We start from the raw sequence: 24,929 nt of genomic DNA on the forward strand, positions 1-24,929 counted from the left end.
CGGGAAGTTCGGCATTTGGAACACAAACTTGCTTTCCAAACGCCAAACTTCCTATTAGTGGATCTCTCTCTCTCCTTAAAATTAGAAAATTATGCAAGTGAGTGGGGCAAAATACCAAGATAATAAGAAACAAACATTTTAAAATAATGTATCACACTTAATGGTTTGTTGCATAGGCTGTAGTTACAATTATACATTTTAGACAATTCATAGCTTAACAGATCAAACACAGTTAGAAGTACAGTTGATAGTTCATACTTTCCTCCAATATGTTAAATGGGAACACTAATATTTAATAGTACATTTAAAAATGCCCTGCAAATTATGATGACTGGTTTACAGATAAATAGTTGATGAAAGGTAAACTGTTAAATAATTTTGCCTACTATTACTAGAAGTTGTTTTAGTTTACAGGGCATACAGACCTTTATGGTGAGAAAATGGTCAGAGAAGCCTCATCACTAAATTCTCTCCTTTGCGTTTTCTGGGTGATGATTGAGTTGCAATTTTTCTGGCTCAGTGGATAAAGAGTCCAATTGGTCTATTGACTCTTTACCACAGACCTGAAAGGATTTTTACACTCCCAAGGTGAAGGTGAATTGATTGATACAATGGATGTGAGAAAACAATTTGTATAAGCTGGTCACACACAGGCCAATCATTCACTGGGCTTGAGCACACAGTGACAGAGTCACTATCTAGTTTGGCATCACACGTGATTGGCCATATTGGACGAATGGCGGTCAGTGTTATGGCCAAACAGCTGGATCACTCGGCCTGGATAATGCAGTCGGAAGATAACTGTACGCACAGGCTGATAGAGGTTAATTATCAAATGCATTTTCCAACATGTCTGCTAACGATCTGCTCGATGTTAATCCGATACTTAATGGGCATCAATAATCCCACTAAGTGCAAGAAAAAACACACAAACAAAATAAATAAATTGAGAGGGAAAATAAACTAAAAGTTGAGGTAGTGTCAGCAATAACTAATATCAGGGATGGATAAGACAAGTTTACATATTATCTGACATTTCCCCAGTGAAGAGATGTAAATCAGTGATACTAACAGCAGATAATAGCTGGAGGTGATTGGTCGCCTGTGAGACCCCTTGTACCTCACCTTACAGAGGAGCTTCTTCTTCTCCTCCATGCTTTTGTGCTCATGTTTGGGGGTCCGCAGACATTTACCAGAATTCTTTCAGTAAAGTGCTAGCCACACCCCCACATTAGGTTGGCCACACTCACTTGGCAAATGCCACTCCCACTTAGATGGGGGGCTCCGGTGCCCTGTCTCGCCCAGGGCACTAAAATGTCTAGTTACGGTACTGCACCCCCCCCCCCACCCTCTTGTCCTTGCTTATATTTTGAAGAAATGGACCTTGTGCTCTATGTTCTTTTATTATTGTATCCCTACACTAATTGTAACTGTTACACGTGTCCGTTGGAAAATAAAATGTTAATTCAGAAGTTCAACTTTTATATTGAAAGTGCATTAATGTACACACAAACATGGAGATAAAAACAAAATGTAACTGTAAAGCTGTGGGACTTGAAATAAATGTAGCATTAATGTCAGCTTACTCCTAGGTGAACTATGAACTCTAAGGGGCCTATTCAATTGTGCACTATTACGGTAACAGTGCTCGTAATTACCGTTATTACGGTACCTTTAACACCGGCTTTCTGCTCGCATAGAAGCAACCTGTATTAGCCAGGAAGCAGCAGAGTGTCTGCGGTTACCAATTTCTGGAGCCAGAAACTAGCACTGTACCTCTAATTACCAGCTGCCAGGAACTGCTTCTAGTTATCAGCCACCTGATACCAGGAATTAGCCCAGTGCCTGTATCCACCATGGAGGCAGGAAGTAGTACAGCTGTTGTATCCATGAACAAGCATTTCCACCAACAGCTACAATTGTTATTTTGCTTCCTTATTTATCAAATGTTTCCTTACACTTCAGTGGCAAACGCAGGGTGTCCAGAAACCCCACCACTCTGCTAAAAAAGTGCCGTGGATGCTTCTTTGACAGCGCCGCGGCTGCTGTATAGGATAGTGCTGCCAAAACGGAGCTGCCGTGAATGCGGCAGCTCCCTAGGTTTTTTTTTTTGGGGGGTGGAGGGGAAACCCCCCCAGAAAAATCTTCTGTGCGCTCCTGCACCTCTTATATTGTAAGCACTTTTGGGCAGGATCCTCTTTACCTTCTGTTTCATATCATTGCATGTTTTTTGTTCCTCCATGTACAGTCTGAGTAATATATTGGCACCTTTTATATATATATATATATATATATATATATATATATATATATATATATAAAATAAAAATAAAAATAAAATATAAAGTATAAGTTGTTTTACCACATTTTTTCAGGTTTGCAAATTATTCCAAGTATAGGTCAACGCATACAAAAAGTCTTTAGTTCCACTCTGTATAAGTAAACGCCAACACCCAAATTATGATTTACCGCCGTAGAAACAAGATGGTTTTTATTATTTCCTTCGCCTAAACTTTTCTATTATCATTCAGAAACAGGATACAGTCAGTGATTTAAGACACATGAATGGATCCAGATGCTTACGATTGCCATTTACACCACTGACATAATTCAGGCTGACACCGACAAGTCATCCATCTGTTTTTCGGTTGGACGGGATAAAGCTTGTAATGGGACAGTGCAGTTAAATCTTGTACAAATTTTATATTTATTGCTGATTACATTAAATTTCTAGTAAAGTCTTCTTCCTCTACAGTGTGTCTCAGGCAGCAGATGTTAAAGTCAAGTAACGGTCGAGCCTGCCTTGAAGCACACCCGGCCGTCTGTGAGCACTGCCCGGTAATGACATGCACAGACGAGGAGTCACGTTTAGCAACGTGCTGGAGGCAGGGCCACCTTAACTACATTATGGGCCCCCGGGCAAAGCAGTGCACCGGGGCCCCTACATATATATATATATATATATATATAGATGTATAGAGATACAGATATAGATATATATAGAGATAGAGATAGATAGATGTACTTGCTCAGTGACCCTTTAAGGTTTTTTTTGCAGGTTCTTTCTTTTGCAGGATTATTTATTCTAATTAAGAGCCCTGCCTATGGGGCCCCCGGGGCACCTGCCCATCGTGCCCAATGGAAAAGATGGCCCTGGCTGGAGAACGGAATCAGACGAGATTGAAAAGAATAACTGTGTTGAAATATTACAGGTAAAATGGTGTCTGACCAGAGACTTTCATCAATAACGTTTACACTAATAACAATGTGGGTGATCAGGGCCCTTATTTCAGTAGCTTGTCTAATGTACGGTATCAAGCCTTGTGCTCAGGGGCTGGCTGGCAGAGGGGCATCTGCTCCCTCCCCTATGCCAGTCCCATAGTGGGCTAGCTTTGGATGGGTTACTGGGCTGCCTGCATTATAGGCTGCTGAGCCAAGTTTTATCCCCTCGGGCTAATATTTGCAGTGCAAATCATAAAACTGAAAATTTGGGGGAGTAGTTAATTTTAAATGGCTCATTGCAAAAGTTGCATTAACCAATCAGACTCTTGCTTTCACTTTGTAACTTGCATTAAGCCTCATATCCGAAGGTATCGATAAATAGCACGGAGACATATATAAGTTGGCTAAAAATGGAGGTCACAGTTTTGTTAACTTAAATTACTTTTCAGAGTGACTATACCCCCTCACGCTTGCCCTCACGGAGCCGGACAAGGGCTCCTCCTCACTGAAGGACCAAAGAGTTACTGCTGCCTCGAAGGAGACTGGAGTGGCGGGCGAAACAACATTAGTGCCTTAATTATCAGCCGCTGATGGCAGTGCCTTCCTACCACACTGCGCCACACAGACACCGCAGCCCGCCACCATCTAACTAAATGCACAAAACACCCCATTGAGACTGTTGACAAATAGACCCAGAACCTCCTCTGTCAAGTAGACTCTGTCCCTTCTGTATACTTGAGATATTCCTGTCCCTATCTCTGGGTGATCTATCATGAAACACCCTAATGACCTGGTAATCTTCCTAATGGCGCTATTAAGCTTCCTCACCATTACAGACATGGTCTTCAGATGAATAATGGATCTCCATACTAAGCGGGGAATTAAGGCAGACCTGCCGATAGTAATGGTTAGCCATCTGAACTGAATCTGACGTAAATCCTACCTAATCTGAATTATGAGATGGAGGGATTTTCCTTTCCCTAAATCGTTACCCCCGCATGGATTATTAGGATGTCGGGAGCACCATGCCACTCAATTAGGTGCAACAACCAAGGCAGGAGGAGAAAAGAAAAAGGCAAACAAAGAGAACAAACATGACCGAGAAAAAGACATAAATAAAACAACAATAGCAATTATCGTGTAGAGCAATTGGGCCTAATGTATGACTTGTAAGCGGTGGACTTCCTGCGGCTCAATGTCTTGATGGAGTCAATGGATGCTCTGGCCATGGCTGCGGACGTAGCCGCCCCAATGCTAAACGAATGGGTGCCATAAAGTGAGCTGTCTTAACCAAGTACATGTAAAGACCGCTTTAATATGGCCGTAAACTGGTACCTCGTCAGCGGCAGACTATTCTGGTGAACTAGAAAGTGAGGGACGTCTGGTCTTACTAAGCTAAATTGGGCAGTTAGGGTCACCGGTCAAATCCCCTTATTGTGATGTGAGGTATGTGGACCCAGGCACCCCTCCCGAACTGGTCTGTTTTGGATCTACTGAGTCTACAAGATAGGATGCTGTCTTGTGAGATAACATGCCGGGCCCATAAACCTGAATCAGTATGTGCCCTAGACTTAGATACTAACTCTGACACGCGAAAAGCGCCAAAAAACGCCAGAGCGAAGGCTGTGCGGAACAATAACATCTCATATTCATCCGACGTGATTTGACTAAGGATTTGCAGTACCTTAGTAGTGGGACCACTGGCTCCAAGCTGTCCAATAGGCCTGCAGGGTCAAGGGCGCTAAAGCACATTCCACAAGTCCCTTTATGCCGGCTTGATGATCTGCCGAACACAAGAGGGACAGGGATTGCTGAAGCTATCAGCCTGAGGAGCCAACTCATGGAACTTACGCCATTGGATAGGGCGTCAGCTAAGTTGTTCTGTACCCCGGGGACGTTTCGTGCATTAAACAATACAGTATGTCACATTGAAGGCAGCGTTAAATGAGGTGGTGCAATAAGGCTATGGCATGGTATGTGGAAGCTTTCTGTTTATTTAGGGATTGAACTTCTCCCAAATTGTCGCACCAAAAAACTATGTGCCTACCCTGCAATGCAGGCGCCCATAGCTCCATGACAATAGGGAACAGCTCAAGCACTAGGAGGTTTTTAGCTATTTCAGCCTGATGCCAGCTATCAAGCCAACGTACGGCGCACCAGTGGTCGTTAAGATAAGCTCAGAAACCGTGTGCACTGGAAGCATCAGTGAACAAATTAATCTTGACATTTTCTATGGGCAGGGTGGGCCAAATTCTCCTGCCATTAAAGTCCTGTAGGAAGACGAGCCACACTTGTAAATCCTTGATGATTTCTCAGGAAAGGCGAATTGCCGAATGTGGTCTATTTTTCCCTGCTGTGGCTCTTTGAAGCTTTCTACAAATAACTCTGCATAGGAATCACTTGGCGGGCGAAGTTGAACAAACCCAATAAGGATTGCACCCGATGCAGCGAACAGGAAGTGGTACCTTACACTATTGCTCTGGCATCTGAAAGTCTTAGCACCTTGTCAGCGGGAAGTCTAAAATAGCCGGTCGTGGAATCTATTTCTATGAATAAGAATGATAACTGTACCGTAGGACCTACTGTTTTATCCGTAGCTATGGGCACTCCTAACGCGGTAAACAAAGCCTGGACAGAGTATAAGGTATTCTGGCATATGGGTGAGTTGGGCGGGCTGATGACAAGGATGTCGTCGTTATAGTGAGGGCGCAGGATATTGAGCAGCCCATGGGTAAGCAGCGGTCTATGTAGTAACCACCGCAGTGTCTAAACCCCATATATTGGTATGATTCAGGGTGTAAAGGCAACAGGCGAAAAGCTGACTCTATATCGATTTTGGCCATCAGGGACCCTTTTCCACAATCTTGTACGAGGGCTAGGGCGGACTCAAAAGACTGGTAGGTGGCCATACTAAGGGAGGTGTCCCTGGCGTCATTAACAGATTGACCCGCGGGGTAGGACAGGTAGGACTGAATCAATCTAAACTTACCCTCTGTTTTCTTGGGGACTTCTCCTAACGGGGACAGAATTAATTTGGGAATGAGGGGCAGTTCAAAAGGCCCTATCATGCGTCCTACACTAATTTCTTTATCTATCTTTTCATCTAGAATTTTGAGGAAAGCAAAAGCCGACTTGAGATTATTGGGTGTTCATGCTGGTAAAGGGCCCTGTATCAGTAGTTTGAAAGCCGTAATGCAGTAGGGATGCTGTGTTCCTGTCGTAATAAAGTTTCAGCCATTTGTCAAGTTCTAGTAAATTAATCGGCGATGGGGCCTTGACGAGGACCTGCTGCCTTAGCACCCTGTCCCCAACTCGCATTTCCCTGGGATCTGCTGCATTCTGAAGCAGCCTGTTGTCCGCCGCAAGACCCCAGATATGTTTGTACCTACACGCTTTACTTTTAAGTTAATTTAAGTCAGTTGATAAAGTAATTTCATACACTGTTCACCTATTTTGGCCGATCTCTAAAGGTCATTATATTGCACCACTTTTAAGTAAGTCATATTTCAGAATGCAGCTAATTTGATGTTAGCATTCTCCTCCTAGCATTCTGTTCTGCCAGGCTTTAATGCCTAGTTACTTGTGTACAGAAATCATTTTACAGACTCGTAGAACCAAATTTCATTTAATTTTATGACAGCAGTATTCCTTTGGGGCTCACAAAATAATTATTAGGACATTAACTCTAACTTAAAACAATAATTAGTGCATAAAGTAATTTTATGACAGGCACTCGTGTATTCTAATTCCAGCAACAAAGTCATATCTGTAACTTCCTTTCCATTTTTCCTTAAAGCCTTTTTTTATTATTATTTTGCTTTCATTATACACAACAGTTGCAATATTACAATGATCAAAATAATAATAATCCGCTTAGCGATTGATGTTGTTCTTTTTAATATTCTTACACCTAACCAAAGTCATGTTACCACTATAAGTTACAACACAAGACACTTGTTTGGCAAAATGAAAGGTCAGAAATTTATTGAAAGGTGACAGTTATTTAAATGAGGCAAATATAAGCAGACCAATAAGCCTTAGACCACACCCATAAGCTCTAAACTTTGAGCCAAATATTGGGACACTACCAGGCGTTAGAGGCCAAATCTACCCCATTTGGCTCATTAGCTGAGGCCCGCCCCACTAGGTGGTGCCCCACAAACCCAAAGGGGTATTCTCACTAATTGTCCAATCCCTTTTAGGGAAGAGTGCCTAACACACCACTCGAATGTGCCCTAATGGCCGCTGATCGGACTGTATTCCGCCAACTGGACCTTTCAGGAAGAAACAATTAGAGCAACCAACATAACCGACACACAGGACAGTAAAAAAACAAAGGGCCTGGGTGGGCTGGAAACTTTCCAGACAGGGGATGGAAAGCTAACTGTAACCAACTGTACTTATAATCCTTCTCTAGCTATCACCCCTTCTTTACCACTATCACTGATTGGCTGAGCCACACCCAAATCTTCCCTGCTAAGGTAACTCTTGCTAAGCTCAATATTTTTCTCTGTTTTAGACAACCTCAGCATTTATGCTGCTTCGGGCCAATTCCTGTCTTCTGTTATCCGTACTGTATTGGAAAAATAAATTGCAGAATGTTATGTTTAAAAAGTTCTAGCACTTTCACAATATAGTCACGGGCACAACTACTTGGTTAGTAGGTGTAGCAGGGGTGGCAGCTCCCTCCAGGCCCCTTGTACCTGTCCTACGTGCTTCTTCAGGCCCTGCATAACTTTGCCATGGCATGCTTGATTTTTAGGGGCGGCCTGTATTAGTTGAATTCATACTTGTGCCCCATCCCCTTTATTTATTTATTTATAATGAACTTGACAGAGCTATGGCAGATATTAAAGTCTTTGAAATCTTCTTATATCCTCCAACTGCTTGTTACTTTTGAATGACCTTTTTTCCCTGATTTGCTTTGCATGTTCTTTTGTCTTCGTGATGAAGCTCCTGTTTGGTAATGCAATAAGCAAATATTGGGACTTCTCACAAATAGTTGTTTTATTATTTTGAAATCAATTGAAATAGCCAAATTGTACACAGGTGATCTCCAATCAATTATTTATGTGACCTCTTAAAACAAGTGACTGCACCAGGATTTAGTTTAGATGTATTTTAGCAAAGGAGTGAATAGTTATGCAATCATTTATTGTTTAGTATTTAACAAAATGAAGATAAAGCCCCATAGTTCTGATTTTTTTGAGTAACAGATTATTTTGTGCTGGTCAGTGATACAAATTCCCCAATTAAATCCATTTTAATTCCAAGATATAAAAAGAAAAATCTAAACATTCCAAAGGGTGTGAAATCCTTTCATAGGCATTCTTTTATGTAGTTATGTAGAGGATGACACACTCAGAGGACCAGTTTTTTTAAGGTGCTGAGACAGCGAGTATTAGAGTGCAACAGCTTATACATGTGATGATTGCAGGCTAGATACAGCTAGTTTGTCACATGTTCCATCCCTGGAGTTTGGGATTCTTCCTTATAGGATTAAAAAAATGTGTGACCACACCTATCGGCAGCATCGTATAGGGTTCGGTAACGAGCTGTGTGTTCTGCAAGAGGCAGGGAGGCCTGAGAAGGCAGCTCAGAAAGGAGTTGAGGAAACAGCACGGTAGAGAGAGCTCACAAGACAAGAGCAAAGTGTGGGCCATGGTGTGTCCTGCAAGAGGCACAGAGACTTAGGAAGACATCACAGAGAACAGCTGAAACAGTGGCTTAGTAGAGAGAGCTCACAAGACAACAGCAAAGTGAGGGGTCATGGTGTGTCCTGCAAAAGGCAGGGAGGCCTGAGAAGATGGTCCAGCGAGGAGCTGAGGACATGGCTCATTAGAGAGCTAACAAGACGACAGCTGAGTGATGGGTCATGGTGTGTCCTGAAAGAGGCAGGGTGGCCTGAGAAGATGGGTCAAAGAGGAACAGAGGACATGGCTCAGTAGAGAGCCCACAAAACAACAGCTGAGTTACGGGTCATGGTGTGTCCTGCAAGAGGCAGGGAGGCCTGAGAAGATGGTCCAGCGAGGAGCTGAGGACATGGCTCATTAGAGAGCTAACAAGACGACAGCTGAGTGATGGGTCATGGTGTGTCCTGAAAGAGGCAGGGTGGCCTGAGAAGATGGGTCAAAGAGGAACAGAGGACATGGCTCAGTAGAGAGCCCACAAAACAACAGCTGAGTTACGGGTCATGGTGTGTCCTGCAAGAGGCAGGGAGGCCTGAGAAGATGGTCCAGCGAGGAGCTGAGGACATGGCTCATTAGAGAGCTAACAAGACGACAGCTGAGTGATGGGTCATGATGAGTCCTGCAAGAGGCAGGGAGGCCTGAGAAGATGGTCCAGCGAGGAGCTGAGGACATGGCTCATTAGAGAGGTCACAAGACAACAGCTGAGTGATGGGTCATTGTGTGTCTTGCAAGAGGCAGGGAGGCGTGAGAAGATGGTCCAGCGAGGAGCTGAGGACATGGCTCAGTAGAGAACTCACAGGACGACAGCTGAGTGACGGGTCATGGTGTGTCCTGCAAGAGGCAGGGAGGCCTGAGAAGATGGGTCAAAGAGGAACAGAGGACATGGCTCAGTAGAGAGCTCACAATACGACAGCTGAGTGATAGGTCATGGTTTGTCCTGAAAGGAATAGAGAGAACAGAAAGAGATAGAGTGACCGGCTGGCTGAGGAGGGAGCCCCATAAATACAGGAAGGACTTTGTCAGTGTGTGTGGCGTTACTAAAGAACTGTGGTAACCGGCATAGCTGCCCACTGATTAGAGAGAAGACAAAAATGGGTGGACATCAGCTTTAATTTTAATATGTAAATTCAGTTTGGAAACTGTTTTGGAACAATATTTTGTAACATGATTTAGCATTTGTTATTAGTTCAACATATACAAATATAAAAATAAATTATAGCATGTAATTAAATGCTACTCGCTGAATGGGAATTCCTATAACATTGACTCATGGAAAATTACGAGAAGCGGGAGATTGTTAAGAACACAACTGATCGCAGGTTCCCTACACATGACTTTCCTTGAAATACTTAATACTTGAAATAAGATACTGTATATAGTCAATCATGCGTAGCCATTTCCTGTTATTGCAATATATAATGAAAACATGTCTCACATAACGGGAAAACGAACCACCTGCCTGCAAACTGAAATAGGATTTTACCCTGGTTCAACATTTACACTTCATTGGCATATTTTACTCATCAAATTATACATAGCTCAAGTAATCCAGCCAAACTTTATTATAAATAAAAGTATATTAAATAATATTTCAAGCTATAAAGTAGACACAAATTTGCACATACATAATGACACTCTATTCTACTTTTCTTCCCCTGACCTCTCTTCCTCCCTCCTCTCCCAGGTGTCCAATTGTTTATCTTTTCTCTCCACCTGGATGGCTGGATGCTACCTCAAGCTCAACAAATTCAAAACTGAGCTTATTGTCTTTCCACCATCTAGCATCAAATCCCTTCCTCTGATCTTCCTTAAGGTTCATGGTGTCACCCTCTCGTTCCCCAAGTACGCTGCCTGGGGGGCCATCACTGACTGACCACATCCAGCCCTCTGCCCATTCCTGTCGCCTTCACCTTCACAACATTGCCAAGATTTGCCTTTTCCTATCCCTAGATGCCACAAAAACCATCATCCATGCTTTTGTCATCTCCCACCTTGATTATTACAATCTTCTCCTCTCTGGCTTGCCTAACAAATGTCTGTTCCCCATGAAATCTGTGCTGAGCGCAGAGTTGAGTCTAATCTTCCAGAATGAATACTACAGGCCAACCCACTTCCACTAGCCTATATCTCGGCTAGGCAGACCTCCCTGCAGACTCCAGGCCTCCACACCCTCTATGCCTCTCCTCCATTGTAGTCATCTCTACACCATGGTGCCCGTTTCCACTAAGGCCTGACCCTTCCTTTCGGCTACAGGGCTCAGAGCTGATGAACACGTATGTCAACCTAACATCCTGCAACTTGGGACTATCAAGCCTCTATCTCCCCTGATGCTCACATGGACCACTAAACCTAATGCCCGTTTGTTTCTACTGCCTCTCATTACCCTTTCCTTCTAAGATGTAAGTTCTTATAGTCAGGGTCCTCTACTTTATGTCTCATGTATGTCCACTCTCCATCTTCCTCATATGTCCCTGTCATGTTCTTAGTCTGTATTAGTCATGTCTAAAGCTGATTTTTTTTTTTGTCTGTATGCAATGCAGTTTGTTCTGTTAATTGCATCTACAGATTTATTGTTCTGCTTCTCTTACCCATGTACTCTTTTGCTGTATGCCATATCAGACACTGCGGAATCTCTGGCGCCATACAAGTAATTGATGATGATGATGTGGGGAGGCGGTTTACAATTAAAATATGAGTTTATTTGGTGTCACAATCCAGCACTCACTTGAGCCTGTTTGACCTGTGTGTGACAAAAGGTTAATAAAAAAAACAACCACAAGGTCTGATAAGGAAATTATCAGAGCTCTCTCTGTTTGTCACACACACTACCTTTTGCCTTATTAATCATGCACCAAGGTTTGGTTGAAGAGCTGACACTCTTACTTCTCCCTGCTTTATCTCAACTAATCTCTCACAACTTACTTTAAATAGAGTTAACATAAACCAAACAATCTCTTTTGTTCAGCTATGTAGTGTTTTAATACCAAGCTATGAACACGGAGTTTCGACACATAAACTGGTTAAGTATTGTTTAACATGGAAAATGAATCCACAATGCTTAAGATAACAAAATAATAAAAAATTACATAGAAAGGTATTTATGATAGCTTTATATAAAAATTACCAGATTTCTGCTTGCTAGAAAAGCATGAATAAACTGGAACACTTATCAATATGAAATTGACTCCCATAAGTGAATAATTTTGTTAGATTTACAGGACATCTTAAACATGCTTCAGGTGCCCACAGCCACTTTTCTACTGTGATGTCAGAACATATAGCTTGTGTAAATGCAAATAAGCATTTACAACCTTCTATTCAAAACAATATAAAGGGATTCTTAATTTTGGCTTAACTTCTTACTAGAATGTCCTACAAAGATGATATTACATCCACACATCAGGTCATGAGTTTCCCTTTATTTACACAACATGACTACTGTATACTACTGACATGACTACTCCATATTTAAAAAAATATGACATTTTCCTGTGTCCTTATTTCCCTTCATCTAGTCTTAGCCCAGATGCTCAGCCTTCTGTCACCCAGCTGAGATGTCCCAAGATATCACAGAGCTACAAATAATGTAAGGGCACCTGTTGTTGGATATTATTGATGGATAGTGATATAAGCTTAAAGAGAGATTCCAAGAAGTTTTTGCTTTTATGACCTGTGCCATAAATTGTTACTGTTTCATATTAGATCATGTCAATCTTGTCATAGGCAGTAAGACCTTGGAAAGTAATGTTGGTTAGAGTGGTTGAATATGTTAAGGAGGCTTTTTGGGTTACAAGACTGACATTTTGTTCAGAGTGGTAAATACTGTAGCAATATATTAAAGGAAGTCATCATAAGTATGGGAATTTATACTTCTCAGGAGAGTTTTTGAAGGCAGCTGAGGTTGTTGTTGACACTGAGAGGAAATGTTGTTTGAGATACTTGATCAATGGCTATTACTAGGGTGTGACGAAGATGTGAGACTGTCAACTCATGATAAGAGAATGTAGAAAGTGTAAAAATAAGTTGTTGCCGAGAGGAGGAAAGTTGAGCATTAACAGAACTGAGATTTATATAGGTATGCGGAAGGTTGGTTGTGTTAGAGTGCAAAGAGGTTCAAGTTTTAGATGAGAGATTGTAGGTGATTATGTGATGGTTTGAGAGAGGAAAAGAGGTGTAAATAAATGAGAAACTGAACAAAGACAGGAGAAAATTGCAATGAATAGGTGATTCAGTAGATAGAGGCCAAGTGAGGAAGATAGAAAATGAAGATCCTCAATAAGATGTTGGTATCATGTTGAGATGGTGCTGGGGGATGTCAGATATACATAATCTCATTTCAACTACATCATCTCACCAATGACACATTCTTATGCTAGAGATTGTATCATCCCTTGTTTTTCTAATCCTGGTTCTCTAAGGTTTAGCTAAAGAAAATAATTGTGGGATCGATAAGGTACTGGCACACTTTATGTCATTATACACACGACTATGACAATACTTCAATGAAAGATTAATACAGCTGCCAACGGCCCCACATACAGGTCATTTACCAAGAGTATGTGTAACGCAGAGCAGCGCGTCTACAGATGCCTGATTGCACAGGACAGAATCCCTTTGAGCAAGTTCATGGACCATCTATGCATCCGATTTGCCTGATTATTGTGGTTGTGAAGGAGGAACCCAATGATATCTCTGTAGGGCAAGTGAAAATGTCACCATAAAAGCAACATCAGCATTCTACTATTATCAGAAATTTTCTATCACATTTAACCCCTTCAGGACCAAAGATGTCTTATTCGTCTATGACCAGACTGATTTTCTTAGTTTTGTGCTGCCTTGGTTGTAAACACACAAAAAAAAAATCATAGCTTAAACAGAAAATATGGGCGTTCAAATTTGTTGAACATGCCTGCGAGTTTGAAAATAATAGTGAACCTAAAACAGACTGTTCCGTTATGCTAGATTCCCAACTGAGGTAAATTTCATATCTTGTCACCCACCCATATGACTGTGAATACAGGGTATTCCAAGAAGCATTCAGTCGGCATGTCAACCAGGTCGAAATTTAACAATACCCTCTACATCACGATATGAAAGGTGTTGGGGATTCTGAGGGTAGAGGCAGAAAGATATGTAATATAATTAATACTTGTATAGAGTAATAAATTCAGGACCCAACTTAGCTAAAATAAGATGAAGACAAATATGATGAAACCAAACTTTCTCATCTATTTTTAACTTAGGTTTCTGTGTCCTATGACTGTCTGCAAACCATTTTATGTTTCTATGAGGTGTGGATTGTTTGTTTTCAAGTCAATGTAATTTTCAAGAAGTGCTTAACTATTGAACCGATTTCAGGAACTTCAGAAGAAGGGGGAGAAATGGAATCTTTACTTTAGGCATAAAACATGACTACATTTTGGTACATCTAGCGAATTCTGCCTATGCCATATATTTGGCCCTATCAGTTGGATGATGCGGTCAAACCAGCTCAAGTTTGGTTTGGATTTGATAAATTGATCTACATTTTTAAAAATCCGGCAAATATTTGTACTGATTCTACCAGTTTGAGAAAGAGTTTGCGGCTGGTTCAAGCGACTCTATCCGGTAGTTATCCCCATGCACCCAATTGTAAAGCACTACGGAATCTGCTGGAGCTGTGTAAATAAATGATGATCATGCACCCAGGTCAGTATATAGAACCTGTAATGCGCCCTAAGTGATGCCAGGCATGGGTTTATATATGTGCAGAGCACCAATTAAGATCCCCCTGGTTCGAGCGACTCTAGCCGGTAGTAACTCCCATGCACCCAGGTCAAAATATATAACTGTACTGAGCCCCTAAGTGATGCCTGGCCTGGGTCTATAGAGGTGCAGTGTACCAATTAAGATGTGCCTCACAGCAGAGCACGAAGATAAACACCCATCCACTCAAAAGTTCCGGTGTACAACTTGTTAAGGATGATGAGCAGTGGCCAGGGAAGATCCCAACAAAGTAACTATATAAAGCTATTATATCAGTGTCAGTATGAGTGCCTTGTGACATCACCAGACATGGCCCCATTGCTGTGCCTGACAGTTGTCAATGGCAGTTGCAGTTGGTAGTAGGTGATGCTTTTACGGTCACAGCCAAAAATTGAATATCTGCTGCATGGGATGTCAATAAATAATGTTTGTGAACATAATTTTGCATGTTAAAGTTATATACAAAATATACTGCTAGTCTGAGCCTAATGTTGCATATAATCTTGGACACAATAGGTATACATTTAATTAAGGTAACAAATATTTTAATTTAAATTAATGTATTTTAATATATTACCATTATGTGTGCATATTTAATTATGCATATTGTAAATTATATGAACCTAGAGCCTTGATTGGGACCCTTTCATATATGAACTTGCTGAGCCCCAACCAGATCATTCAAATTAATCTCTTCCTGCAACATACACTCACAGGACATCATTGTGCCAACCCAACAGCTGGGAGAATCTGCCCCAGGACACTCATTATTCAGCGAGGATTGACTCACTCTGCAACGCTTGACATTTTGCAGTACAAATCCATGCGATGGTCCATGGAAATAGTTGCAGTCTGCAAATATAAGTTTGTGACATCACCATTCACTTAAGTAACTCTTGTTTTAAGACGATGGTCCATAAATGACCTTCATAGCATATAAAATAGTGCTTATAAAGTTTCAAAGACTGTTATATTGTAGCTGTATTAGTCCGGTTACAGTAATTAAAATAGGTTAAGCACAGTAGCATGTGGTCGTAATTTTTATTTAAGAGAAGAGCTTTCATCTTATTAAAAAGTGCTGCTTAATGCGATAAGGAGAGACTATCCCCCGAGAGCCTTGAAGATCTTGAGAAATAAATATAGTGCATTTTGCGCTACAGGAAAATAGTGAACGCTTTCAAGGTACATTTCTATTTCTGGAGTTTTCTAGATTTTGACGTGTTAATAGCCTTGTGAAAATTTATTTTTGAAACTCTTCCTCTGCAACAAATGACATGTAAGATATGCAAAGTAAAACTTTACCGTATGCTTTTTATTAAAGCAGTTCAGAGAATCTTTTAAATATTCAAGAACTTCTACTTAGCAGACAGCTCCAGAACCCCACACCTCAGTGTGACCTTGTTTATAGATAAAACGTTAATCCTGGTTGCGGCTGCCAACATCTCAAGGACAGGCAGCTTCTTGGAAAGACAGGTCTCAAAATAATTACTATGCAGAACTCAACCTAACCGGTTTCTTTGCTTGACTAATAAACATTAAACACATGTTTATAGAGTAGAGGACGTGCTTGCCATCAAAGTTACTTTGTATGTAGCTCTCATAAAGTCAGAATTTTATGTATGACTTCTTTTGCGTAGCTTTATAAAAAGAAAGAAAATAAAGTGTGACTGGGGGTGGTGGAAGTGTATCCTTAAATCCTGCCTTGTAGCTCCCTTGAGTAAAGCGCTCAGCATTACATCAGTCACTCTCCCCACCCAGGGTTGTATGGGTCAAGGTTTAGCAAAGAGGTGCCCCATAGCCTGCAGTTATGGAATGGTGGAGTAGATGTAGCGTAGATGTGGCAGGTCTAGTAGTGTACCGTTACTAGAGATGCTTAGGCTTGGTTTCTCGAGAACCGAATATACCCAAACTTAGCAGATCCGAGTACCGAGCCGGCTTGGCTCGGTACCTTCGGGCTTTTTCGTATTTGAAAACGAGGCAAAATGTCATAGTGACTTCGTCGGATCTCACGATTTTTGGATTCCTTTTTAAGATCCTTTTTAAGATCCAACATAAACTAAAACCAATTTGACCCCATTTTTCTTTTCTGCCACTGCTGTGTGCCAATGTGTCCTAGATGTGGTAGGAACTGCCGTGTGTTTGTGTCATTGCTCTGTCGCTTACCATCCAGCCAGGTCACTGCAGTATTTGTCCGAAAGTGTATGAAAGTAATATTGTGACTTGTGAGGTGGTCAAAAATGACTGCAAATGACTTGAAATTCGTGTTATTGAGGTTAATAAGAATAATGTAGGAACAAAAAAAGAGCAAAATTATGTGATTTTAGCATATTTTAGGATTTTTTCTAAAAAATTCAAAACCAAAACCAAAACCCACAAGGGCGGTTTTGCCAAAACCAAAACCAAAACACGAAGCTAATCCAGATCCAAAACCAAAACCAGTTCACGGGGGCCAGTGAGCATCTCTAACCATTACCAGTGACGAAATGAATGGGTGTGTCTTATTACTAAATAAACAAACGCGTTGGCTTTATTTATATACAGCCTTTCAACTTTCTTCTCTCCAACACAAATTAGCTGGTTGTGCCAAATTAGTTTTAGTTCAACGTTGAATCACGTCACATCTCACTGCAGATTGTCTTTTTGCAACAAATGACATTAGTACTTACTCAGACATATCACAGGTCGGAGTGTGTCTCCTGACAGAGGAGCTAGCACTCTCCCTCATAGTGGAGAGGGGTACCACTCTCTACCATTCATGGTTCCTTTTACACGGCAAACTGCATTGCAGTGGGTTCACAAGCTCATAGTTTCTGGGAACTGGGACCCGCTAAACATGGTATTTACTTATTTATTTGTCTTTTTATCAATGTTTATTTATATAGCGCCAGCATATTCTGTAGTGCTGTACATTTGGCAACAAGCACAGTAATAAAACAAGACTGGGGAATGCAGACAGACAGGTAAAAGGTCCCTGCTCACTACAAGCTTATAATCTATGGGACGTCTGTCAATCCAAATTTAAAGCGGCAATGTGGGGACCCCTTAAGGTTAAGTGTTTCAACACTTAACCCGACATTGCCGCTTTAAATTTGGATTGACAGACGTCGCGATGACATCAGCCTGCAGTGCCGAACACTTCTCCAATCGTAATGGCTTGCTGTCAGCATGCTGATCTAATCGGAGATCTCCATCGTTGGATTGAAGGTAAGTCTGTTTAATTTTCATTCGGATTTTCATTATTTCGGATTTTTTTTGCAGGGATTATGCAAGTCGGAATTGTGGAAAGAGATAAAGCGTACCCAACCCATCTAAGGACGCCTTTATTTTTCGTGTATCCCTTAAATAAGTCTTGAGGGAAAAGGGTTTTTTTGGGGAGTTGGTTTCTGACTAATTTTGGCCTAATGTTTGTGCCTGTGGTGGGGAAATTAGATCAAAAGCTCCACTGTGGCAGATCCCGATGTGAACGAATAAACATTCTTTGCGCTGCGTATCATTTTGGCCTCTTATAAATAAAGTATTAAAATCCACCCAGTTGTGATGACCATCACCCTGTGACAATACATATGCTCATCCTGCCTTCAACTCCTCCGCCGGTGCTAATCCACAAGGGGCTCATTAAAATAGGCGGTAGAAGCCCTTGTGGCGCCTTACAAATCTACGATAATAATAGCAAAATAGGCACAATAGTGACTGTGTTCTGCACTGTTTACTAAATGACTGCCACTAACTAGCTCCCATTAAAATATTCACTAATCACTGGTCTCTAGTTAACAAATGTGGACACAACCAGTGTGCCTCATTTAGGTATTGAACATGTTGTTTTTGGAGGAGTCAGAGCTTAATTTGTAATTTCATTAGGTCCTGATAATTAAGGATGTAAAATAGCTATCTTACAGAAGAAACCTTGGGGTATGTTTACTAAACTGCGTGTTTGAAAAAGTGGAGATGTTGCCTATAGCAACCAATCAGATTCTAGCTGTCATTTTGCAGAATGAACTAAATAAATGACAGCTAGAATCTGATTGGTTGCTATAGGCAACATCTCCACTTTTTCAAACCCGCAGTTTAGTAAATCTAGCTCCTTGTGTCAGGTATACATACTATATATTTATATATATATATATATATATATATATATATATATATATATATGTGTGTGTATGTATATCTCTATATGTATATGTATCTATCTATCTATCTATCTATATGTATATAGATATATATATATATATATATATATATATATATATATATATATATATATATATATACATAATTAGAGAGAGAGGGACAGAGTTGTACATACAGAGTTATCTATCTATCTATATCTATATCTATATCTATATCTATATTCATATATATATCTATATCTCTATATCTATCTATCTATATATATATATATATATATATATATAAATCAGTGAGTGAGAACAGAACATATTATTAGCAGAATAATGGCTTCTACATCCTGCTCTAAGTTGACCTTTCCCTGCCAACATCTAACTAAAGCCCTGATGTCACCCTGTTTTCCCCTATTTCTGCATAATGCAGAATCTGATGACAGTGAAGCAATGATAGGTCCAGATTTGGGCAGGAGATGCTGATGAGGTTAAAAATACTGGGTGACAGGGGGGACCAGTCTCTGTCACTGAGTCAGAAGATGACATCAACACTACAGCTCTGCTTTCTATCGGCAAAAAAATAGGCTTAGACCTGTGCTACTATTGTTTTGTGTCTAATACTAGCATTCACTGGCGTACAGAAGCCACTGTTAGTTTAATCTGATCAAATTTTGTCTAACGGGACACATAAGAGAAACAGGGATCCCAAAGGTATTGCTTTAGTCTGCTAATTGATAACGGAATGACTATTTACTGGGGAGGGCAGTGATTTCAGATGTTTTATTGTGAAACAGATAACAGTGCTGGTGATTGTGAGTCTATACAGACGGTTATTCACAGTGGGAAATAAAATATCTAAATACATGTTCTAGACATTTGTTTGTTATTGTTGTCAGCATCATTTTAAAATAAACAAGATTTAGATGACAATACATGGGGAAAAAACACATCAGGGGGTAAATGTATCAAGCTGAGAGTTTTCCAGTGGGTTTGAAAAGTGGAGATGTTGCCTATAGCAACCAATCAGATTCTAGCTGACATTTTCTAGAATGCACTAAGTAGATGACAGATAGAATTTGATTGGTTTTTCAAACCCGCCGGAAAACTCTCAGCTTGATACATTTACCCCTAGATGTTGACACAATGTAATATTAATAGAACAACTTCAGCAAAAGCCTATTTGCAAAGTAAATTTATTAATACACATTACATCGCTGAGAAAAAAAACAACTATGAAATTATGTCCCTCTCTTTAGCATTATTTAAATTAGTTGCTGGTGTAGACAGAAGTGCCTCTGATTCCCTGAACCTTACTGAACGCTGGATTTCGAAGCGTTACCCCCGGACCTACAACAGTGTATGTCATCCTGTTGAATCCTGCTTCACTTTCTTCTGATAGGTCCGTGATGACACAAATTGCGGTGTTGCGCAGCGGGCCGGGCAGTTATTGCATCATCAAGTAGTGTATGAGTGTACGGTCAGTTATTTGCACACTTGTGTGAATCATATTTGCCTGTTCTTGCGGAACGACTGGGAGACTTCCGAATTTTAAGGAGTCCTCTTGTCAGAGTAGGCCACACGCTTAGATCCCACTGGGATCCTGCCATGATGGCGCAGTTTACATCGAATTGCATGAGGGCCATGCTATCGTTTGCGCAGTGTGCAAATGGCGTAATTGTGCAACGGTGGCCATGGGCGCGACTACGTTAAGTGCGTTATCACACCCTCTCACTCGTCCCCTTGGGCCTCCCCTCCAGTATGGAATGAATACGTTAGCATGGATAGGGTGGCATAGCTGGAAGCTACAGATTAAGAGTTATATAGTGGAAGGAGCAGGGTACCCCAGCAGCACAGAGAGGTCGTGTGAGATTGCCTATCAAAGAGGAGCAGTAAAACTATTATATCAAAGGCATCTGTATATGAAATGAAGTTCATACATTCAACATGTTTTTTCACAAGATTTTCAACTCCAGATATGTCTCATTCTTCCTTATTTCATTATAGCTTTTTTACCTCTCCCTAAAAGGAATTGGATGAAACCTATGCAACTTGGCTTTACAATGCTCCACACGTAGATGCACAGGGTCTATTAATGATTTAGGGGCTCATTTAAAGGTGGAAGCATATACATTCAGAACGTATGTAGGGAAAGACGAAAAGATATGTCCAGTGCAAAAATAGTATCATTTCCAGCAGGTGTACATCAGGCATACACATATGTGTGTATTTAAGTCACATTACACTATTTGTATACAATATAACAATGTAAGGAAGATTCATATACACCAGCGAGAATATTTTTTTGGACAGTTCTTTAATAAATGAAAAAATTGCAAGTACCATATAAAATGTAATTGAATACAAACACTAATATAATTTAAATTAAGTTAAGTGCAAATATCAGTTTTTTTCGCTTAAAAAAATCTAATGGGAATCTTCTCTGCTGCAGAAGTCCAAATCAAAATGTCAATTAAGGAATGTGAATAGATGGCTGAGATTAATATAAGTATTGTCAACTGTAGGGATCAAGACACAGTCAGCCAATCAGAAACAGCTGATTGTCATCATCATTGCGTATTGCTCGACAAGCCCTCTAGCACCTCCTAAATGGCACATCTGCAGGTGCCTCTAAATGTGTCACAAATACGTGCCCTTCCTTTACTGTGCCAATGCCTGCCCTCACCATCCCCCCACTCCAGGCGCAAATCAGCAATTGTCTACATCATCATCAATTTATATAGCACCACTGATTCCGCAGCGCTGTACAGAGAACTCACTCACATCAGTCCCTGCCCCATTGGAGCTTACAGTCTAAATTCCCTAACACACACAGACTAGGGTCAATTTTGTTAGCAGCCAATTAACCTACTAGTATGTTTTTGGAGTGTGGAAGGAGACCAGAGTATTCGGAGGAAACCCACGCAAACACAGGGAGAACATAGAAATTCCACACAGATAAGACCATAGTCGGGAATTGAACTCATGACCCCAGTGCTGTAAGGCAGAAGTGCTAACCACTAAGCCAATGTGCTGCCCATATACAGACATATGCGTTTGGTGTACATGTGCAGTGCGGAAATTTGCATCTTACGCAACAAAAAACTCTAACTGAACCCCTTAATGTGCAATGGTGGGATTAAGAGTTTGCAGGAAGGACTGGAGATCTTAGAGGTGAAAGGTTAATCCCATCAGTACCAAGATCAATCTACATTTCTGAGCGTGGAAAACAACTTTAATAACTTTAATTAGCAACTACTATGTGAAACTAATGAAGACTGATGAACTTGATGTTCTGCATTAATACTTTGCAACATTACAGCTGATAATGTTACTATGAAAAGAATTTCCCATGTTTAATTATGGGTTGTTTCTTCTTATGCTTCCACACTGGAACATCTGTGGTGGTGCCCTCACTTGGACTGCCTCCCGTTGCTCAATTCAACTAGGTTCCAAAACTTACACTTAGCCAGAACGTCTTCAGATGAGTTTCTGTTAATACTTATGAATGCTGGAGGTGGGAGAGACCCGGGATAATGGCTAATAGAGAGACTCACATATTTTTACCCATTTCAAAATTCTATCAAATCTCACCAGATTCAGGTTCTTGACAAAGTTTCTACTAAGATCTTCAAAATACGACTTTTCGATTTTGCAGCTTCAAACTTGCAGCTCGTATTTGTGATTCTCAGTTTTTCTTTCAAATTCAAGGTTCACTTTTCGTGTTTATCGTATGTGATTCGTATATATAACATTCTCATTAAAAAATTTAAAACAACTACAACGTCACCATTTGTCGTTTACATTCAAGGTTTGCCCTTCACAATAGAAGCGTGTTATATATGTTTCCATTTTAGCTCAAACATGTTTGAGGAGGTTCGAACATCTGTGAACCGACTTGATCATGCGCAAATCTGCTCACCCATAGCTGAGCGTAAATGATTGGTGACAGTAACTACATACTTTATGCTGGGACAACTAACCACATGATCTTTTCTTGTTACCACCCCTCCAATGCAGTACCATTGTCCTAAAACGTTGATTCTATACATGGAGTAATGTTGCAGCAATGGAGATCTATGTACATTGCTGCATGAAGTTTATAAGGAGTGCAAAAATATAATATATAAAACATGAACAATTACATTACAGACTAATATGTACAATCATTATACTGTACACTTACCTAAAAGCCACTCCTGTTCACCTTGCCTCTCCGATAATATGCTACATATCTCATGAGTAGTCCAAGGACGACATATCACATGCAGCATAGCCGGGTGTTAATTGAATGAAAATGTCTCCAATTCCAAAACATTATCATATGACTGATTACACCCACAATTGTTAATTTTCATGAAAAATGCTCTTTGCAAAAATAAAAAATATTGATAACTTACGTAAGTTTATCAGATGCACAAGAGGGAACTGTAAGCAAGGGTACAGTGAATGGAATTTAGTGTCAAATGAGAGAATTGCATTACACAAGTGGGACACAGTGCTACTACAATGGTAGGGAATGTCAGATATATATATATTTAGTGATATCTCTGAAAATCCAATTTTTCTAAGAAAAAATCTAAAGTAGAGATGTTCACTGAGCCCCGTGTTCTGGTTTTGGCTTTGGTACTGTATCTGGATTAACTTCGTGTTTTGATTTTGGTTTTGGCAAAACCGCCCTTGCGTGTTTTGGTTTTGGATCCCGATTTTTTTCTAAAATCCCTATTTTTGTTTGCTAAAATCACATATTTTTGCTTTTTACCCCCCTACATTATTATTAACCTCAATAACACTAATTTCAAGTCATTTTCAGTCAATTTTGACCACCTCACAGGTCACAATATTATTTTCATACACTTTCGGACAAACACTGCAGCGACCTGGCTGGATGATAAGCGACAGAGCAATGACACAAACACACGGCAGTTCCTACCACATCTAGGACACATTGGCACACAGCAGTGGCAGAAAAGAAAAGTAGTGCAATTAGCAATGGAGCAATGGAGCTCTCCTCTTTGTGTTTTATCTATATAACACAGTACAATGTGACTGCAGATTTAGAAGACCAAGCCTGCCAGACCTATTATTTGTATTTCAGCAATGACAATTAGCAATGGAGCAATGGAGCTCTCCTGAATGTCACTGGAGACTTTGAAGAACACTGCTACCCCTCCTCTTTCTATTCTACCTATGACGCTGCCCAACTGCTCTAGAGACTGCCAAGAACTGTGCTACCCCTTCTGTGTCCCTCTATGAAATGGCGCTGGATCGCCGTGGAGGGCGGTACTTATAGAATCCAAAGCTTGCGAGATCCGAGATCTGACGACGTAGCGATGACGTTTTGCCTCGTTTTTCATTCCGAGGGCGCGCGAAAGTACCGAGCCGACTCGTATCTGCTAACTTCGGGTGTGTTCGCATCTCGGGGAACCGAGCCTGAGCATCTCTAGTCTAAAGAAATAAACACCCCCACACTTTATGTTTACCACTCTATAAATGCCAGTTCCACTTGCGTCCAACCGTGTATATGTCTGCACTTTTGTGCACATGCTCAGTGTGGAAGGCGTAGTTTTGTGCACCACAAATGGACTTCATCCAAATTTTAACGAGGCCCATAGCGTCTATTGGGCAGTGATAACTTAGTGTAGTGAGATGCGATGAAACCAATCAGATGTCATTCAGAAATCAACACATGTGGTCCCCCAAGTTTGACCCTTTTTTGTTGGTTGCCAGAGCAGCCGCATTGTGTTGCTTTGCCTATAGTTACTCTCTGGCGTCTCCAAGGGCAGGACCCCCGAAGGGATACATGAACTAACTGACGGCAGTTGTACCCAGGTATACAGCCTCTTTAATGTCTAATACTGTCTTTACGTTCACTTTAAGTACCGGGCCACATCCAACTGTTTCCAAATTAATTTGCCTCTTCAGTAAACCATATTAGTTTTAGTTAACAGAAAACCACAACCCCATACCGGACTACAAACTGTACACTTCATCATTAATGTGATATTTCCTCTGATTAATTGCCACAAATGGTCTGCTGATTTGCAGGATACTCTGCTGCTTGACTTGTAATATATTTTGCTGAAGGTCTGAATCTGGTATGCTGTATTAGCAGCCGGTTCGCCTTCGGCAATGATTTGGCCTTAATTATTGT

The sequence above is a fragment of the Mixophyes fleayi genome, chromosome 3 (genome assembly GCF_038048845.1).
Source record: "Mixophyes fleayi isolate aMixFle1 chromosome 3, aMixFle1.hap1, whole genome shotgun sequence".
Lineage (NCBI taxonomy): Eukaryota > Metazoa > Chordata > Amphibia > Anura > Limnodynastidae > Mixophyes > Mixophyes fleayi.